General features: G+C 37.0%; 1 protein-coding gene and 2 long non-coding RNA genes across 6 annotated transcripts in view; 1 reads left to right on the forward strand and 2 right to left on the reverse strand.

The window, feature by feature from the left end:
• Nucleotides 1-13371, reverse strand: part of LOC138135662 (zinc finger protein 431-like) — a 59363-nt gene extending 45992 nt beyond the window's left edge. Inside the window, exon 1 of the mRNA XM_069054458.1 lies at nucleotides 13280-13371. The gene's annotated coding sequence lies outside the window, so the exon portion shown is untranslated. The remainder of the gene's footprint in view (nucleotides 1-13279) is intronic.
• LOC138135834 (uncharacterized) lies at nucleotides 8246-9760 on the forward strand. Its single transcript, XR_011161105.1, has 3 exons — nucleotides 8246-8337; nucleotides 8394-8478; nucleotides 8538-9760. It is a non-coding gene; the product is annotated as an uncharacterized lncRNA (long non-coding RNA).
• A 1982-nt stretch (nucleotides 13372-15353) lies between the features above and the next one.
• LOC138135469 (uncharacterized) lies at nucleotides 15354-18397 on the reverse strand. 4 transcript variants are annotated; one of them, XR_011160996.1, is made up of 3 exons: nucleotides 18015-18397; nucleotides 17890-17961; nucleotides 15354-17824 (listed from the first exon to the last, which is right to left on the reverse strand). It is a non-coding gene; the product is annotated as an uncharacterized lncRNA (long non-coding RNA). The 4 variants fall into 4 exon arrangements; XR_011160994.1 differs by having other exon boundaries at nucleotides 15354-17850; XR_011160997.1 differs by having other exon boundaries at nucleotides 15354-16381; nucleotides 16440-17961.
• Between the last annotated feature and the right edge of the window lie 656 nt (nucleotides 18398-19053).

Raw genomic sequence — 19053 nt, forward strand, 5'->3', positions numbered from 1 at the left:
AAAAACGGGTCCACTTCCCTGAGAAATGCCATTTTTGTGGACGAATTTGCACAACGGTCTGCGTGGAACAAGCGTGCTGACGCCTAAATGCCTACCTGTTACAAATTGTCCCTCAAAGTCGAAACGGGAGCAAGTGGTGAATTTGGAGAAAACTTAAATCTGGTGAGACCTTTCCTTTTTTTTTAACATAGGTTCAAATTGCTCTTTAATGAAAGACAATATTTCACGTTATTTGAATGGCAAGCAGTTTAACAACATGACCTCACTGATAGGGATTGGTCGTGATGGCTCTTCTTTTTGTGATAGCCAAATTTTAACCGTGGTTGAAATTTAAGACATATTTATTGAAAAATTCGTTCTATGTGGTACCTGATGATTTTATGTCTTCCGTGGACATTGTAACTGGCAGAGATTTAATAGCACACAACATTAACGTTTAACTAAATTCCACCGGTTTAATTGTTATCTGGAGAGTCAAAATTTATTGAAACTCTGAAGTGTTTTCTGGAATTGATTGGAGCCGTCAAAGTGGAGACCCAAGACGACCCAGCCGCGTGACCTTGTATTAATTACCTCGCCTTTTTGTCTCGTTTTGTTTATGTCACGGGGCGTGGGGGATGTGAAGGAATTTAGCATCTGGCTTTAGTTTAGAATCAATGACATGTTAACTTAAGAGAGTACCTCTCCTCATTTACGATGGAATTGTTTCCGACTTTTGTTGGTATTTTGATGAATCTTACAATTGCTATTTTAAATGAATCTTACATAAGTAAACATCAAGATAATTTTGTTATTGTTGTACCGTCAGGAAGGGTAACCGGTACTCTTGAAAGTTGAAATTCGTTTAAAAGAGTGATAAATTCGTTTATCGGAGACCATACTGACTAGCTACAACTGAGCGCGAAATTGTTAGAAAACGCCCATCCAACTCTGTCAATTTCTTGGTTTTAGCTCCTACTTCGTTCAGTCAATTTATTCGAAATTTTTCCGTGGTGGCTGAACCGTCGTAAATGCCGTGAAACATTTTCGACACTTCCTGGTCGGAGGACGCTTGACGGTAGTGACCGATTATAAATTGCAATGCTTTCAAAACAGCACGTACAAAGTAGGTATGACCTAACTCCTCGAGCACAGGGCTGGTAGACTTTTCTGCAAGCTTTTGATTTTGATATTCGTTATGGCGAAGAAAAACACATGAAATATGCCATCTTCTTTTCTCGGAATCCACCACTTAACACGGCGCCCTTAAAAAAAAACCATAAAAACATTCAAATCGTTGATTTACAGGCGGATTAGTTAGCTCTCGCACAACAACGAGGTGATGAGGTTTTAAAAATAATCGCCGCCCTTAAAGCGAATGAACTTGACCCAGATTTAACTAAGACGTATGTTTAGGGCTAATACTCTTTTCGAAGAATTCAACGCGGCCATCGCACATGCTTGTTACCGGTTGTTCCCCAAGCAGGGACTTGGTCGATAATAAATCACATGTAGATACACACTAATTTGAAACACCTAGTTAAAAAAATAAATAAATAAAAATTTGGATAAATTGTATGTCCTGTACTGGTTTCTCAAAATGTCGCGAACAGTTCGCAAATTTGTTGATAAATGCCTGATTTGCAAATCTTCGAAAAATCACACGGGAAAAACTCAAATGCAAATGCTTCCTATCCTCAAAGTTTCTCGACACTGGCATACAGTTCAAATCGATATTTTCGGCAAATTTTTATAGATGTTGAAAAATGTAACAATTATTAAAGTTTGTGGAAGACGACGGTTATAATTTCGTTAGTCACGCTTGCCGGCGGATTTGGAGCAGCCCTTTCCGTTTTCCATAAAAGTTAAAAATAGTCGAAATATTATTTTACGAGAATTAAGAAAGGGGATGTATAAATGAGATTTAATTAATTTTTAAACACTCTTGTTTTGACCTAAGATCAAGATCTAGTAACGTCTACTGATTTCCGAGAGAGATGAAGTAGAATTAAGAAGGTCTTTGTTTAATTTTTGGAGAATCCTGACAAATTGATGTGTTCGATTGTAACAGCTATTATAAAATTAACACGCAAAAGTGACCTTAAAGATATGAATTTGTTTATCTATTCGGCGCCCCATATCGTATCATTAGCGATCAAGGCAACTGCTTCACAAGAGTGAATTTAACATTTTTTGTTCTAATTCTGAAATTCATCTGCACTTCATCGCACACTGTGCAAACCGGTCCAATGGTCAGGTTAAACGTCAAAACGAAACCCTAAAAGCGACTTTGACCGCTATGGAAATCGAAAGCGAACAAAATTAGCAAGATAACTTAGGTGAAAAGTACAATTATCGTTGAATAGTACTACACATCGAGTGATAGGTTTCAGTACCCCTGAAATTTTATTTGGCACACCTATCCGTTCGTTAGACTTACAGAAGAAGAGAGGATAACTTCCCTGTATCAGAAATTCGTCGCATTGCAGCAAAGCGTCCCACAGTGACGCCCTTCGGAAGAATGTAAGAAAGGCCACTATACTTAAGCCTTTTCGCGTAGGTGATTTTATCTTTTATCCAATGAACGGATGATTTTTAAGTTTGACCTTAAGTTTCGTGGACTGTTCAAAATTGTCAAGGTTTTAGAAAATGCTCGTTATGGAAGCACACGATCACCATATTCGTGTTCCTGAGGGCCAAGGAAAAGTTTCGCTCTTGCTAGCCGTGTCGGCGGGAACTAATGATAAATGAACATCAGGTAAAAGCCTTTTTTTGTTTTTTTTGAGCAATATTGTGTCGATCCTGGCTGAGGTCAGATGAATATTGTGTCGATCCTGGCTGTGGTCCAGATGAATATTGTGTCGATCCTGGCTGCGGTCAGATGAATATTGTGTCGATCCTGGCTGCGGTCAGATGAATATTGTGTCGATCCTGGCTGAGGTCAGATGAATATTGTGTCGATCCTGGCTGCGGTCAGATGAATATTGTGTCGATCCTGGCTGTGGTCCAGATGAATATTGTGTCGATCCTGGCTACGGTCAGATGAATATTGTGTCGATCCTGGCTGAGGTCAGATGAATATTGTGTCGATCCTGGCTGAGGTCAGATGAATATTGTGTCGATCCTGGCTGCGGTCAGATGAATATTGTGTCGATCCTGGCTGTGGTCCAGATGAATATTGTGTCGATCCTGGCTGCGGTCAGATGAATATTGTGTCGATCCTGGCTGTGGTCCAGATGAATATTGTGTCGATCCTGGCTGAGGTCAGATGAATATTGTGTCGATCCTGGCTGCGGTCCAGATGAATATTGTGTCGATCCTGGCTGCGGGCCAGATGAATATTGTGTCGATCCTGGCTGCGGTCCAGATGAATATTGTGTCGATCCTGGACGCGGTCCAGATGAATGTTGAGTCGATCCTGGACGTGGTCCAGATGAATATTGTGTCGATCCTGGACGCGGTCCAGATGAATGTTGAGTCGATCCTGGACGCGGTTCAGATGAATATTGAGTCAATCCTGGACGCGGTCCAGATGAGTACTGAGTCGATCCTGGATTAGCTCCAGATGAGTTATGTGTACCAATAACTGTTTATTACGTTGATCCTGGACCAGGTCCAGATGAGCCTGCTTGTTGAGTATTGTATTTAGTCGATCCTGGTTTAATGCCAGATGAGTCATGCCACCGCGCGTTGTGTTTAGTCGAGAAATGTTAGATTGTCAGGAAAGGCCGAACGTGTCTAATAGATACAATTTGCTGTAGTTACCTTTCCATAAGGATGCCCGAGGACGGGCATAATGTCAGAATGGCCGTGTCGGCGCCACTCGTGGAAAAGATTTATTTTGTTATTTTAATGCTTTGGCTGTACTCCTTATACCAAATAGAGTTATTTTTAGAAACATGTTATCACTGTTCTTAAGAACGCGTCAGCGGGGCAACCCCTGACGAACGGAACGTTCGTGTGTGACGCGAGGGTAGTACCATAATAACTGGAGAGTGGAGCGTTAGGTACACGCGCGCGGACCGTTACGTTCTTTATTCCCTTTATTTATAACAAATATCAAATAATAATGTCTTGGCGACTAAGACCTCATCCTGTTATTCTGACACGTATTATTCTTACCTATTTTTGCATTGTACAGGGTGCGACAACATAGCTTCCTTTTTTGAAATGCGCGCCATTCAGACTGTAATGGGGCGGGAGTGGTCTCATTCGGAAGCCGTGGTCCCGTGGTTTTAAAGATTTGTTCCCTATCTCTGTCAGCTGCCATCATGCGTTGGAAGCATGGAGGTAGTATTAACAGGAGGGAGGACTATTTGAAAAAAGCGGAAATGCCGCGTAAATGCGCACTGCCATAAAGTGGTACTAAATGCAGAGCGCACCATGTGGAAAGATCCCAGGAGAGGGCCAGCAGTGTCACTAACGCTTGCGCGTAGTTTGAAAAGAGTCATAAAGTATGTACCAGAGAGTGGCCGACTGATACCGCATCTAAAGCATTGACGGTATAGGGCTATAGGGAATGTTCCCTCCATGGTTGGAAGAGTGGAGATGGAGACCCTGCGTTTGCCGTGGAGGTCTACTTTTCAAACTGATATTCTGTGATCGCAACCCTTCCGAAATCGCTTCGATGTTGGGTCGTGTCCCGAACCAGAAATCAATTGTTACATGGGTCACTACGTTCAGACAAACCGGGACTGCGACAAAACGAAGAACTGGAGTTTCAGTTCAATAAGGGGCAATTTGTAGTAGAGAACTCGCTCGCCAGATTTGGCCCCTTGCGATTTTGTTTATGGGTTTTTTTGAAATATCGCGTTTATATCAACCATCTAAGGACCCTACAAGACCTGAAGGCCAACATCCGTGCAGAAATTGCACATCACGTGACGTGAATACGAATGAATAATCTCCGTCGGAGGGCGTAGTGCTTAGCATTAAATTAAGGTACAGTTGGTTGCAAAAAAAAACGGGAACTGTCAGAATAAAATTGACACATTTTTACAATTTTTTCATAGTATGAAACCTTCTTACGAGAGATAGGTTAGAATTAGAGTCAAAATTCAGACATTTTTAGAAATTATTTGATAGGTATTGTCGAGTAGACAATTAATTGACAAATGGACAAAACCAAATTTACATTAGAAAAATTTTCGTTTCCCGTTTTTTTTGCAACCAACTGTATTAAATTTGTTTGTGTATGCATTAAATCATTAAATTTCAATTCATTTTAATTATTCATTTTATCTTAATAAAAAATCTTAATTTAATTCACCTAATAAGTTAACACAACATTTATTGATTCTGAGGCGGTACGAAGTTCGCCGGGCCAGCTAGTATTATTATATTATCTATGCCGAGCCCTGACCCAAGCTGCCACTTATTGTTTGGTAATTGCAGTCAAAACCATAAAGTTTTATGGGTCTGTCACAATAGTGTTATAGTGGAACCAGAAATATAGTGTTTTTATGAGGGATGGAGTATATTAACTTGAGAGGGTCAGTTATGGCAGGGCAATAATCTTCTGGCACTCGTCGCGCGACTGGGCTCTACCTACCTTTGTCTCCGATGGTTCATTTTCAGACGGCTCAAAAACATCTGTCATAGAATATTTATAACTCTCTTCAAGTTGGTAATAAAAGTGACCCCAAAATTGTAAAAGAAATTATCGACCAGAGTCCATAAAAACACTATACAGTGCATTTTTTTTAACTGTTGCCATAGGGAATTGCATGGTAAAACTTATACCCCCTGTTAACTTTTGTTCTGATGAAAACATTCAAACCGTTTTTGCAACAAAGTTGGAAGATTTTTTAAACTATCGGATAGATTACAATTCAATATCCTAAACTGTCGAAAAAGTTGTGAAAAAAATATTTTAAAGTGCGCCAGAATAATAGTACGTCGAGCGGTCGCCAGAATAGCGTCCCTGTCGGCTCAACCAGTATCTGACCAAATTCCATTACAGTGCGACATTTACAAAATAGTCGAAGAAAAAAAACATTTTGAACAATTCTTTTGATAATCTCTTTAAAGAAATTTAAAGAAATTTAATCATAGCCACGAGAAGATCTCACTATTTATTTTTTAAATGAAACTGACAAAAATCAAAAGTGGGGATAGGCAGTTGCTGGTTGAGCCGATAAGGACGCTATTCTGCGGCCGCTCGACGTACTATTATTCCGGCGTGGTACAAATATTTTTTTCACAACTTTTTCGACAATTTAGGATATTGAATTGTAATCTGTCCGATAGTTTAAAAAGTCTTCCAACTTTGTTCCAAAAATGGTTTGAATATTTTCATCAGAACAAAAGTTAACAGGTGGTATAAGTTTCACCATGCAATTCCCTATGGCAACAGTTAAAAAAAATGCACTGTATTTCTGGTTCCACTATAATGTTAGTGGTAATGTTATAATGTTAGTGGAAATGGCAATGGTGATGTTAGTAGTCCAGTGTTCACAATAATGGTAACGGAATGTTACTCTTACAGCTGTCAACGTGGTGTGAACTGTCACTGCGCCTGCCCGTGCGTGATGGTGATTGGTAGATGTTAACGAAGATGTTAAAGGACCAGACATTTTCTGGATCTCTTAACATCGTTTCTAACATTAACATCACCATCACCATTATTGTGAACGGTTGAACGTTTCACCAATGTTCTGAAGATTAACATTCTGGCTAACACTAACATTAACATTACCATTAACACTATTGTGACAGATACATTAGGGTAGCTCAATTTTCTAGAGGTATACTGTACTCATGTCATATCGTGAGGAAGTTCCGTAACATTGACACAGAACATAATAAAAAACAACAAAGTCAAAATGTGGAGGCGAGACGCCGGTAATTATGTTGATAGTAAAATCCGTAATAGTGTATGTACAGTTTCGGAATTAAAATTTCGGGCACTATTTTTCTGTCACTTCAACAAAATCTCTGTAAAGCACCTTTTACTGTCATCATGACTGACATTCAAAAATTAAACTTTTCTGTGTCAGTCACCCAATCAATTTTGAATTTTGAGATTTCAGTTAGTTGCACTGAGTGTAATTAAATCATCGCTTTGATATGTTGCCTACCCGTTATTATGCCACAAATGACAATTTTTGAATGCCAAAAAGACAAAAACATGACAAGAGTAAAAAATAAGGTTATTAACGTAAAGGTTGTTTTAGAGTTTATATCATGACATTGACAATAGTGCCCCAAATTTTAATTCCGCAACTGTACTCCGGCAAAATTGCCGTGGTGGAGGGTTAAGATTAAATAAAATAAAATTTATAAAATGTATTATTTTGTCTTCTGGGTTCTAAACTCTGTCCACTCATAGATTGCTTGACATAAATGTTATTAAAAATGTTCACTCTACGCTACAACAAATAGATCCGGCGCGAAATTTTAAAAAATGGAAAGAGCAGGTTTACACGTGATGTTTTATTATTATTCTGCATGTTTGCACTTAGGAAAGACGAAAGACAACTTCAGTACAGTAGGAGTAATATATTTGGTTTTATTAATACAGGATAATAATGTGCCCGGCGGAATAAAAAATGCAACCCACAATACATTTTCGAATTTCCGAAAAAGCTGGTTACTGAAATTAAAATATCCAGCTTTTTTCGGAAATGGCTAAACACAAGCGAAAAATTATTTAATATGTACTCCTATTTAATGCATGAACAAAAATTACCTCTGTATCATTTTCGATGTTTGTAATTAGATTCTTGAGGCACGCACTCACTTCACAAATTTAAAAAAAATCAACAAAAAATCACAACGGAACAGATCAAAACAGCAACACGATCAAAACTAATGACTTTTAAAACCAGAGAATCGCAAACAAAGGTCTAAAGATGAAAAATCGCAAATCTAAATGCTTAAACCACTTTGACAGAACTGACAATTTCAAATTTGAAATGTCATATTATTTATTTATCACGTGGGTTTCATAACAACCAATGACAATCAGTGGCGCGAATGCTTCAAGATATTACCAACACAATCTGTGCTACTTTCTTAATATTTTAATGTTATGGTTTGGGGATTTTGTTATCTAAGGATATTTAAAAAAAATGCATTCTATCAATAGTCCAGTCAATATAAACATAAAAAAGGGTCCGACCACAGACAATTAAACTATAGTAAGACACTTCAATCCCATATAATAATGTTGGAATAGCTTCGACGGTGCTGCTTCCGCACGCATTTGGCCAAAACACTCGGTCGTATTTATTCGTAAAATTTCGATTATTACCGTTGTATTCAAAACAGTCAAAAAATATTTGTCAAATGTGACACTTTTCTGAAAAAAATAAAAATGTACTTATTAAAGATATAAGACTTTCTGTGAATAAAAAGGTAGGAATTAGTGCCATTTATTAAATGAAAGTAATTACAATAGCCAACGTTTTCAGTATTGAGAAATTGTCAATAAGAAAACAATAAAGAAAGGAAAAAAATAACATTTTCTACTTTTTGGGCAATTTGTGAATCTGCTACGTAATTTATAGAGGTAAAAACTTAAGTGATGAAACTTTTTAATAAAGTTATACTTTCAGTTTCAATTCAAGACAAAAAGAAACCAAACAATAGTGTGTGCCCCCGGTACCTATTCTTTTAAGGAGCATGACAAGTTAAAATTGAAATTAAAATACACAGTGGGCCGAAAAAAACGGTACAAATTTTGTTCGTTCATAACTTCCTGAGTTATTAAGTTTTTTAAATGATTAATACACCAGTGAAAAACCCAATATTTATAGAAAAGATGAAGGCCTCTTGCTGTGCAGAGATAGTCCTAACTCAAAAGTTGTGCGTCATAACATGAAGACATGCAAAAATTCTAGTTTTGAAGATTACCTATCTCAATTATGAGTTTCCAGATATGGTTCAATATGCCCTCCATTTTTATTAGCTATCATTTGTAATCGTCTTTGTCCGTCCCCAATTGCAGAAGCTACATATTTGTCTCTGAGGTAGCTGATTCCAGCATTCCGTTCAGGAGCCTTCAGCTCAAGGTATATGATTGTTTGTGTCGCTCGGTGCGATGTTGATGTTGCTCCATCTATCACTAGTGAAGACGATTGCAAATGGTAGCTAATAAAAATGAGGAGCATATTGAACCATATCTGTAAAACTTATAATTGAGAGAATTTTTGCATGTCTTCATGTTGTGACGCACAATTTTTGAGTTCTGGACAACAACAATCTTTTCTATAAATATTGAGGTTTTCACTGTTATATTACTCATTAAAAACAGATAATAACTCAGGAAAATATGAGCGTACAAAATTGGTACCGTTTTTACCGACCCACTATGTATATGTATAACAGAAGAGTTGTGTGTTGTGTTGCCAAAATTTACGATCTAAGTGTATTTTTGTATAAAAGCCATTTTCTGGAAATTTGATCATTTATAAAAAAAAACTGCAGGACGTAAGAAAAGAATTTAAAAAAAAAAATCGTCAAAGAGATGTTAAGTACTTACGAAGAAAATGGAGATTTTCTGAATATTTAATTTTAGTTTTGGTTCTAGTTTTTAATTTAATTTATTTATTGTTAATTTTTCTTATAATTACCTAATAAAACGTTGTGCATTTTAAAGACATTTTACATTTGAAATTAATATTAAATGAGGACAAAATTATTAATTTAAACAACTCCATCAAGCATGCTTTATAAAATTAGTTCGGCCAACTGCTCGCGCCGCGCTGGAATCGTGTTTCCAAAAATTGGGTAGCAATGCGACGTCTTACTATAGTTTAATTGTCTGTGGGTCCGACCTTGCAAAAGGTCATGTAGTTCTGATTTTTTAATATGTTGTTTGGATCTCAGCCAAGAGTAAAACACTAAATTTGCAACTTCGAAAGACTTGTGCGCGCTGCGTGGTAGCCAAAGAACAGCAAAATGTTTGCACTATTTTCAGTTTTTGCTCAATATCTCCTAAGATATGAGTCTCACAGAAAAAGTTGAAGTTATCTTTTTTAAACTAGGTTAAATTCGCTACAGTTTGAGGCCCAAGCGAACTTTGTGCATGCAGCAGTTTCCGAGATAGACCTCTTCAAAAATTGGCTATTTTATCCAAGAAGTGACATTTTTTTGTTTACGTCTCTTATTTTATTAAATATCGTCAAAAATACTCGCCCCATGAGAAAAGTCATGGGCAATGAACTTGAAGTGTCTTTATTTAGCTTTAAATTGAGATCTGATGGGCAGCTGCAGGTCCAATGCTTCTCTCAAAAGTGGCATATAACCGAAAACCTCGAAAGATGGAATTTGGCAAAAATAAATGAAAACAAGTTTTCAGCGCATCAAACATCACGTATAGGGCCTAAACCGATCAAATAAGTTATTTTAACGTAATTTAGTATGTGTGGTTAACAACTTGAAGAGAGTTTGTGAAGTTGGTGGAGAAATACTGCCCTCAGCGCCAGACTTGTTCTGGTTCTGATTGTATGGAAAATCATCGAACACCCCAAGTATGCTCGTTTGGAACGGGTTCATGGAGCAGGTGACAAGTGGTCTTGATTTTGATCGACCAAGAATTATTTTCCTCTCATTCATTGGCGCGCTTTAATTTGAGCTCCGGCGGGTACATGTTCTGGCATATACAAGTATGTTTATTATGAACCCCATTTTTACGGTCGACTGTGCTACCTCACTGCTGGAGATTCCACGCACATGTGTCAATCCACTGTAGCTTTTCATAAACCACATCAGCAATCAAATCTGACCATAGGCCGGGCGAAAATTTATCGGATCGGCGGATTGTAAAATTTTGTTCTATGAATATCTTAAACTCAGTTGGATCCATCCGCTGTTCTAGAGCTATCATATCTTGCAAATATAAGTGGGCACTCTTTGTGAAGAAATAGTGACCAAATGAATGAAAACAAGGTAGCATTTTATCGATAGTATACAGGTGAAGGTTCTTAATCACCCTGACGCTCTGCCTGGATGAATAGTTTTACGGGAGTAGACGTGTGAAAATATTGGTCCCACAGCTTTGATCACATTCCAAATTATGCAATGCAGTTTTGAATTTGGCACTTAGGCTTTGGTAAGTCCTATTTTCCTTTACAAACAAGATGAGAGACCTCTCACTCTCACGTAGCTTATTCTCAGATTCGGCTCTTTCTTTCCCAGTCAAGTCTACCTCATCCAAAATAATGCCAGCCAATATCAGATTAGTCAAAATGTGTGCTCGTACAGCTCGTGAATAGACATGACCATTCAGCATTTTGTCCAGGCCTGTGATCTGTATAAATAGTCATAAATAGCGCCTTCAAGTAACTCCCTGCCATTATTGTACCGATACAACCCATGAATGACATGAGGAGATGGAACTCTCCAAGCCTCACAACCACGCAGCTTAACTCAGAATGTGGGCCACCCTCAACAATATCTCTGGCCTTAAAGAACAGTGGTTGATCAAAAGTAACGAAGCAGGTTTTTTGAAAATGACCTTTACTTCTCTCACTGGCTTCAAAAGGTGATATGAACACTGTATCGTAATCAGTAGGTGGGGTGCGGATAAATGAGAGTAAAATAATTTTTGAGCCATAAAAATCAAGACCACTTGTCACCTGCTTAATGAACCCGTTCCAAAGGAGCATACTTGGGGTAGTTGATGATTTTCCATACAATCAGAACAAGTCTGGCGCTGAGGGCAGTATTTCTCCACCGACTTCAAGTTGTTAACCACAAATACTAAATTACGTTAAAATAACTTATTTGATCGGTTTAGGCCCGCCCTATACGTGATGTTTGATGCGCTGAAAACTTGTTTTCATTTATTTTTTCCAAATTCCCTTTTTCGAGGTTTTCGGTTATATGCCACTTTTTAGAGAAGCATTGGACCTGCAGCTGCCCATCAGATCTCAGTTTAAAGCTAAATAAATACGCTTCAAGTTCATTGCCCTTGACTTTTCTCATGGGGCGAGTATTTTTGACGATATTTAATAAAAAAAGAGAAATAAACAAAAACAATTCACTTCTTGGAAAAAATACCCAATTTTTGAAGAGCTGTATCTCGGAAACTGCTGGAAGCACGAAGTTTGCTTGGGCCTCAAACAGAAGTGAAGTTAATCTAGTTTAAAAAAGATAACTTCAACTTTTTCTGTTAGACTCATATCTTAAGAGATATTGAGCAAAAACTGAAAATAGTGCGAAAATTTTGCTGTTCTTCGGCTACCACGCGGCGCGCACAAGTCTTTCGAACTTGCAAATTTGGTTTTTTACTCTTGGCTGAGGTCCAAAGAACATATTAAAAAATCAGAACTACATGATCTTTTCCGCAAGGTCGAATGTTTATATTGACTGGACTACAATGGACGTAGTCTATCTGGTGCTAAAATGCTTAAAAAAGTTCCAGAAAAATTTTAATTCTTGGATTTCTAGTAAATTAAACTGTTTAGGTCAAAATAAAAATAAAGCTTGAAACGTTCTGGATTATTAACAGAGATCGGATTCAAATAGACATTAGGTAGGAAGCGGAGAATGAGTTCCTAATATAATTGCATGCAAAAACGCTAACCAAGTAGCCCAAGTACTAATCGCTCACAATTGATGTGGTTTCGTATTATAAATATAATCAGCGCACAGAATAATGCTAGTTAAAACGACTTGCGATAGTGTTTATTGCTGAACAGGTCGACTGTATGGTTTTTGCCGAGTTTTTGTTCCGTTTTTATTCAGCGTAAGTCAGAAGCAATGTCCGGTGGCGTCCCAAGTGTTTAGCGAATTTATTTGAATAAAATTCGATAAGGTTGTAAAGTAAAAAATAAATTATCAAATAATAATGGAGACAATATTCAAACCATAAGACGCCAGGTAATCTGTCGAGTCTTGTACTGCTTCAAAAAACAGACAAACCATTATTAAATCGTAAAATTACATTGGGCCCGACGCCTTGCAAGTACTGTGCCGCACGTTCATGAAATCGTCCCCCACTCTTAAATCGCCTAAATCTGTCCGAACACTGATTATTAACAAATTGGATTAATAACATAACCTACAATAATTGACATATGAAATCTGTCAATGCGTTACGGGTAAGGCAACGTTATGGTCACTGTAATTAGCAACGCCTTTTTGCGGCGACGTTGCGATTGCGGGTAAGGGCACGTTTCAGGATACGGAAGTGTTCTGGTCACTATAATCGAAGCTTTAGTTTTGTTAATACATAATTTCTATTATTTACTTTTTTTTGTAAGTAGTTATCAACTAAATTTTTGTAAATAGTCTTTCCGTTAATAATATACAACCTCCTCTGCACCATGACAAAATTAAATGTCTGTCTTACCTTGCCTTGATGATGGGGATGAATGGCTAAGAGAACCACATCCAGAGACCCACTCCTGAGTTCTAAACCTGGTGTTATGGACTGTGTTACACTCTAAGCGTCAAGTTGAACAGCCCACTAGATGAGAATGCGAATATTCAGGTCGAGATGGCTACGAGTGCTTTGAACTAAACTGCCACTTGACTGCAACTGAAACTTGGGTCCAAAGTTGGAACCTAGGACACGTATAATTAGCGCCAACCTCCGTCTGTTTTTATCGACCTACCTTTTCAATAGGGTTCCATCGATGATTGTGTCTTTATTGCTTTATCGGGAGATCCAGCGATACCACTACCATACACCACTATCGAAGGAAACACGTGTAATTAGCGCCAAGCTACGTCTGTTTTTATCGACCTACCTTCTCAATAGGGTTCCATCAATGACTGTCTTTATCGCTTTATCGAGCGATCCAGCGATACCATAACCATGCACCCCTATCGAAGGAAACACATCTTCAGAAAATTTCACGATTGTTTCTTTCGTGCACACCTTTATCATACAGTCACTGGGGTAACCTCGACAACTCACGTTAACACAAATTCAAAGAATTTACCAAAATACAAAACAAATAAACAAGAGCCCATGCTACCGGGTGATCAAAAAGGACTGTTTAAGTTGGCAGTACAATTAAGAAAATTTGTTACTCCTGTTATACGATTTAATATACGATCCAGTGTTACCAACTTAAACAGTCCTTCTTGATCACCCCGTAGAATCGTAGACATAGATATTACAAAACATAGAACATATTTTATTTTATCTATGATCGTAAGCGAGAATGCATTGGATTTAGCACATAGCCTAAGCACGCTCCCCCCCTAACTGTTTAAGCGCGAATTTTAAATATTGAAAATTAAGCCGACTTTACCTGATCTGACCTGACCCAGTGGCGGCTCGTGCTTTGATTAGTAAGGTAGGCGACAAAATATTATACAATCTAGGTATAAACTAAGTACTTATAATCTATTGGTGATAAATAGAGAACGGAATAAGATGTATTTTCTTTCGTTGCTTTTTTGACTTATTTTTCCGGCAAGGTAAATTTCCACACCACCCTAAGGTTGAGTTATTACCGCGGCGCGTTATCATTTTTTTTAGTGAGTGATTCGCCAATAGCCCTATTCTCACTTAATAACTAGGTAAAATAAATTCTTGAAAAATTAAAATTATTTAAAAATTCTATTAAACAAAATACTTATACGAATAAAAAACAGTAAATAAAATAATAATAAAGCGAATATAAAAAACGTCATGATATATTCGCAAAAATTATACACATGAATTTAGCAGTTAAATTCAATTTATTAAAGGATACACAACCACATTACATTTATAAACCAGAAAGTTGTTTAGAAAATGACAATTACAAATTATATTTTGATCGGACAGTTTTAACTGACATTCACATTCAGCATAACAGACCAGACATTATTATTTTAAATAAACAACAAAAGCAAGCATATCTTTTAGATATAGCTGTTCCAAATTCACACAATATAACACAGACATATAATACAAAAATTAATAAATATTTAGAACTCTCCGTTGCTATGAGAAATCTTTGGTGTTTAGAAAAAATTTCGATTTTACCATTTATAATTTCAGCAACAGGAATAGTACCCCAATCTCTTTTTAAAAATTTAAAAATTTTGGACTTAGAGAACACATTGGTGGTTGAAATTCAAAAAGGTATATTATTATACTCATGTCACATCGTGAGGAAATTCCTTAACATTGACACAGAACATAAAACACAAAAAAGTCAAAATGCGGAGGCGAGACGCCGGTAATTATGTTGATAAGCACTGCACTATTACTTGATAGTATTATCCGTAATAGTGTATGTACTCCGGCAAAATTGCCGTGCCGCCGGGTGGAGGTGGGATACGAGATTATTTCAATATTAGACCGTGCACATGAGCTGGTAGTCGACAAACTTAAAAAGGATTTATTTGGTGTCTCCTTATAGCAGACTCCCCTGTCCCACATGTCTCATTCTAGTCTTGATGTCACTTTCGAATCTGTCAGTTCCCTTAGATTAGCGTCAAAAAACTTTGTGCTCTATTATCAAAATGTTAGAGGTCTTAACTCTAAGCTACAGGATATTCGCTTGTCATCTAGTTCAGCTCCGTATGACTGTATAGCCCTGTCGGAGACTTGGCTGTCTGAATCTGTTTTGGATGGTGAGGTACTAGACTTGGATGCATATAATCTATTTAGATGTGATAGAAATTTTTCTGCCTGCGGTAATAGAAGGGGAGGTGGTGTTTTGCTGGCAGTGAGAAGAACCATCAGGGCTGTTTGCCTTCACATTAATGAACTTGATGACTCTAGGATGCCTAAACATGTTGATATCTTGCTGGTCAGAATTTTCCTAGATAGCTGCTCCGTCATTATTTGCCTAGTGTACATTCCTCCGGCTTGTAGAATCGACGACTATATAGTTCTCTTTGACTCCCTTATGGCAACTGATATGTTATTTGATAATAATCTATTAATCATAGGTGACTTTAATATGCCTGATTTCCTAACTTTATCACAATCGCGGGGTTATGCAACAACATCCTCCATATATACACATTTTTCTCGCTTTTTAGATTTCTTTAATATGAGGCAGTTTAACGAAATTGTGAATAGTATTGGCAGGTTGCTAGACTTAGTTATGTGCAATAAGTCCTGCCGTGTTGCTAAAGCAGGCGATGTCCTTGTTCCGGAAGACAACTACCACCCGGCACTGGAGATAACTACGAGCTGGACGGAAGACACTCATAGCTTTCCGACTTTCTCTTCTTTGAACTATAACTTTAGAAAAGCAGACTTTTATAGTCTATATATTGAGTTGTCTAGTATAGATTGGTCGTTTCTAGAACAAGCATATGAAACTGAGAGTGCTGTCGATTTGCTTTATCAAAGGTTATACTCAGTTTTTGATAAACATATTCCGAGGAGGGGTGGGTCTCTTGGCACGTATCCTGCTTGGTTTGACAGGGAACTGATATACTTAATAAGGAGGAAGTATAAGGCATGGCAAAGATATAAGCGTTCAGAACGAATTCATGCCTACAATATTTTTAAACAACTCAGAGCCGAGGTTAAGGTGAAAGAAAGACACGCATACAATAATTACGTGAATAGGATGAGCGCCAGTATCAAAGCTAATCCTAAATACTTTTGGAGTTTTGTGAACTCGATAAAAAAATCCACCTCAATTCCAGACGTCATGAATTATGATGGGTCTATATTAAAAGATCCTAAAGATATCGTAGATAAGTTTGCTGGGTACTTCTCGAAATCATTTATGGTAAATAATAAAAATCAACAATCTAATCAACGTCCTACTGAACTTGTGAACAAAAACGTGTTATACTTAAACGATATATCTGATGATGATGTACAAAAAGCTATAAAAAAGCTAAAAAATAGTCAAACGGCTGGCCCTGACCAGATACCCTCTTTTTTACTTTGTGACTGTAAAACAATTTTCTCAAGTCCCCTAAAAATAATCTTTAATCTTATTGTTAAAACTTCCGTGTTTCCAGCTAAGTGGAAGGAATCCCGACTCTGCCCAATATTCAAAAATGGTGATAAATCTGATATAACCAACTATCGGCCAATAGCAATAATCAACAACTTTGCTAAAATTTTTGAATTTATTCTGTTTGAAAGAATATATCACCACATATCGTCAAAAATCTCTGTTAACCAGCATGGCTTTATGGCTCGAAGATCTACCGTCACTAATTTGGTTTCCACCACGCAATTTTTGTGTGAAAGTTTGGATGCGCACGGGCAGGTTGATGTTATATATATGGACCTGTCCAAAGCATTTGATCGCGTGAATCACAGGTTACTGCTTTATAAATTAGATGATTTCGGTTTGTCCGATGGGTTGATTTTGCTCATTGAGTCATATCTTCAGGAAAGGGTTCAGTTTGTTCAATATAGAGGCTTCAGATCGGAATCTTTCTCTCAAACTTCAGGGGTTCCTCAGGGTTCTGTCCTTGGACCCCTGTTTTTTAATATATTTATCAATGATCTGACCTCTTTATTAAATGAAAATTTTCAAATGTATGCTGATGATTTGAAGATTTATCGTACAGTTTCGACACTTGATGATTGTTCTAGGTTACAGAAAGATCTTGACATCATTCAAAAATGGTGCAATGACAATGATCAGCTAATCAATACTAAGAAGTGCTATGTGTTGACTTTCTCAAGGAAGTTAGACAAGATTATATGTGACTACTGGATAGGTGGGGTAAAGATACTGCGTGCTACTGAGTTCAGGGATCTTGGAGTTGTGTTCGATTGTGGTCTCACTTTTCGCAATCATATTGAATATGTGACATCTGCTGCCTACAAATCTCTGGGTTTTGTTCTTCGTAACAGGAGATTATTCCATAGTGCTGAGGCAATTGTATCGCTTTATAAGGCTTATGTGCGATGCAAATTGGAGTATGCTGGTATTGTTTGGTCACCAATATACAATAACCACACCTGGGCCTTGGAGAAGATTCAAAGACATTTTGCTAAATTTTTGGTATTTAATGAAACTGGTCAATACCCACCTAGGGGACTTCAGCACGAAACCCTTTTAGAATGTGTTCAGCTTCATTCATTGGCGAGTAGACGGGATTTTGCTAAAATCAAATTTCTGTCGGATGTCCTCAGCTTTTCTGTTGAATGCCCCTACCTTTTGTCAAAGCTTCTTATTAAGGTTCCTGCTTTTAATTGTAGAAGATGTGAAGTTTTTCAACTAAGATCTGCGAGGACAAATATTCTACTAATGTCACCGTTATACCAGATGGTTAACAGCTGTTCAACCAAAGCTGACTCCAATAAAATCGACATATTCTTTACAAGACCCTCTGAACTCAGGTCTGTCCTGACATATGCCTCTTAATATAGCAAGAATATATATAAGCTGGCAGTAAGTGTGATTCCTAATGGGAGAGTAGTATCATGCTGCTACTCATTCCACTTACTGCCTAACTAATGATAGCTTGCCTGTAATTAGGTCATTACCTGTTGGCAAGCTTAACTAAATAATAATAATAATAATAATAATAATAATAATAATTAGACTTAATAATACTATCCAAATTAAATCACCTTCTTTATATGGATGACATAAAACTTTATGCATCAAAAAAGAATCACATTTTATCTTTACTAACAATAACTGAAAATTTCTCAAATAATATTGGGATGAGTTTTGGTATTGATAAGTGTAAAATGCAATCAATATGTCGCGGTCATTACGAACATTTAGAATATATAACTCAAGAAGGAGAAATCATCAAAGAAAATTTAGAAAAACAATTTTATTTAAGAATTAAATCTATTTTAAAATCAAAATTAAACGGTAATAATTTAATTAAAGCAGTTAATACATATGCTGTTCCATTACTGACCTATTCTTTCGGTGTTATAAAATGGTCCAAAACTAATTTACAGAACATAAACATTAAAACTAGAGTTCTTTTTACCAAATTTAGTAAACACCATCCTAAATCTGCTATTGAAAGATTTAATTTACCACGCGAAAACGGTGGTAGGGGTTTTTCAAATCTAGAAATACTGCTACACAATCAAATTGCTTCACTAAAAAATTATTTCCTCAATAAAGCTCGTGATAACACCTTTTTTAATGCTTTGGTTTCAGCCGATAAAGGCTACACACCTTTAAATTTAAATGATAATATAATTTCAGATATTGTTAAGCCAAATAT

This window comes from Tenebrio molitor, chromosome 7, assembly GCF_963966145.1.
Source record: "Tenebrio molitor chromosome 7, icTenMoli1.1, whole genome shotgun sequence".
In the NCBI taxonomy this organism is placed as follows: Eukaryota; Metazoa; Arthropoda; class Insecta; order Coleoptera; family Tenebrionidae; genus Tenebrio; species Tenebrio molitor.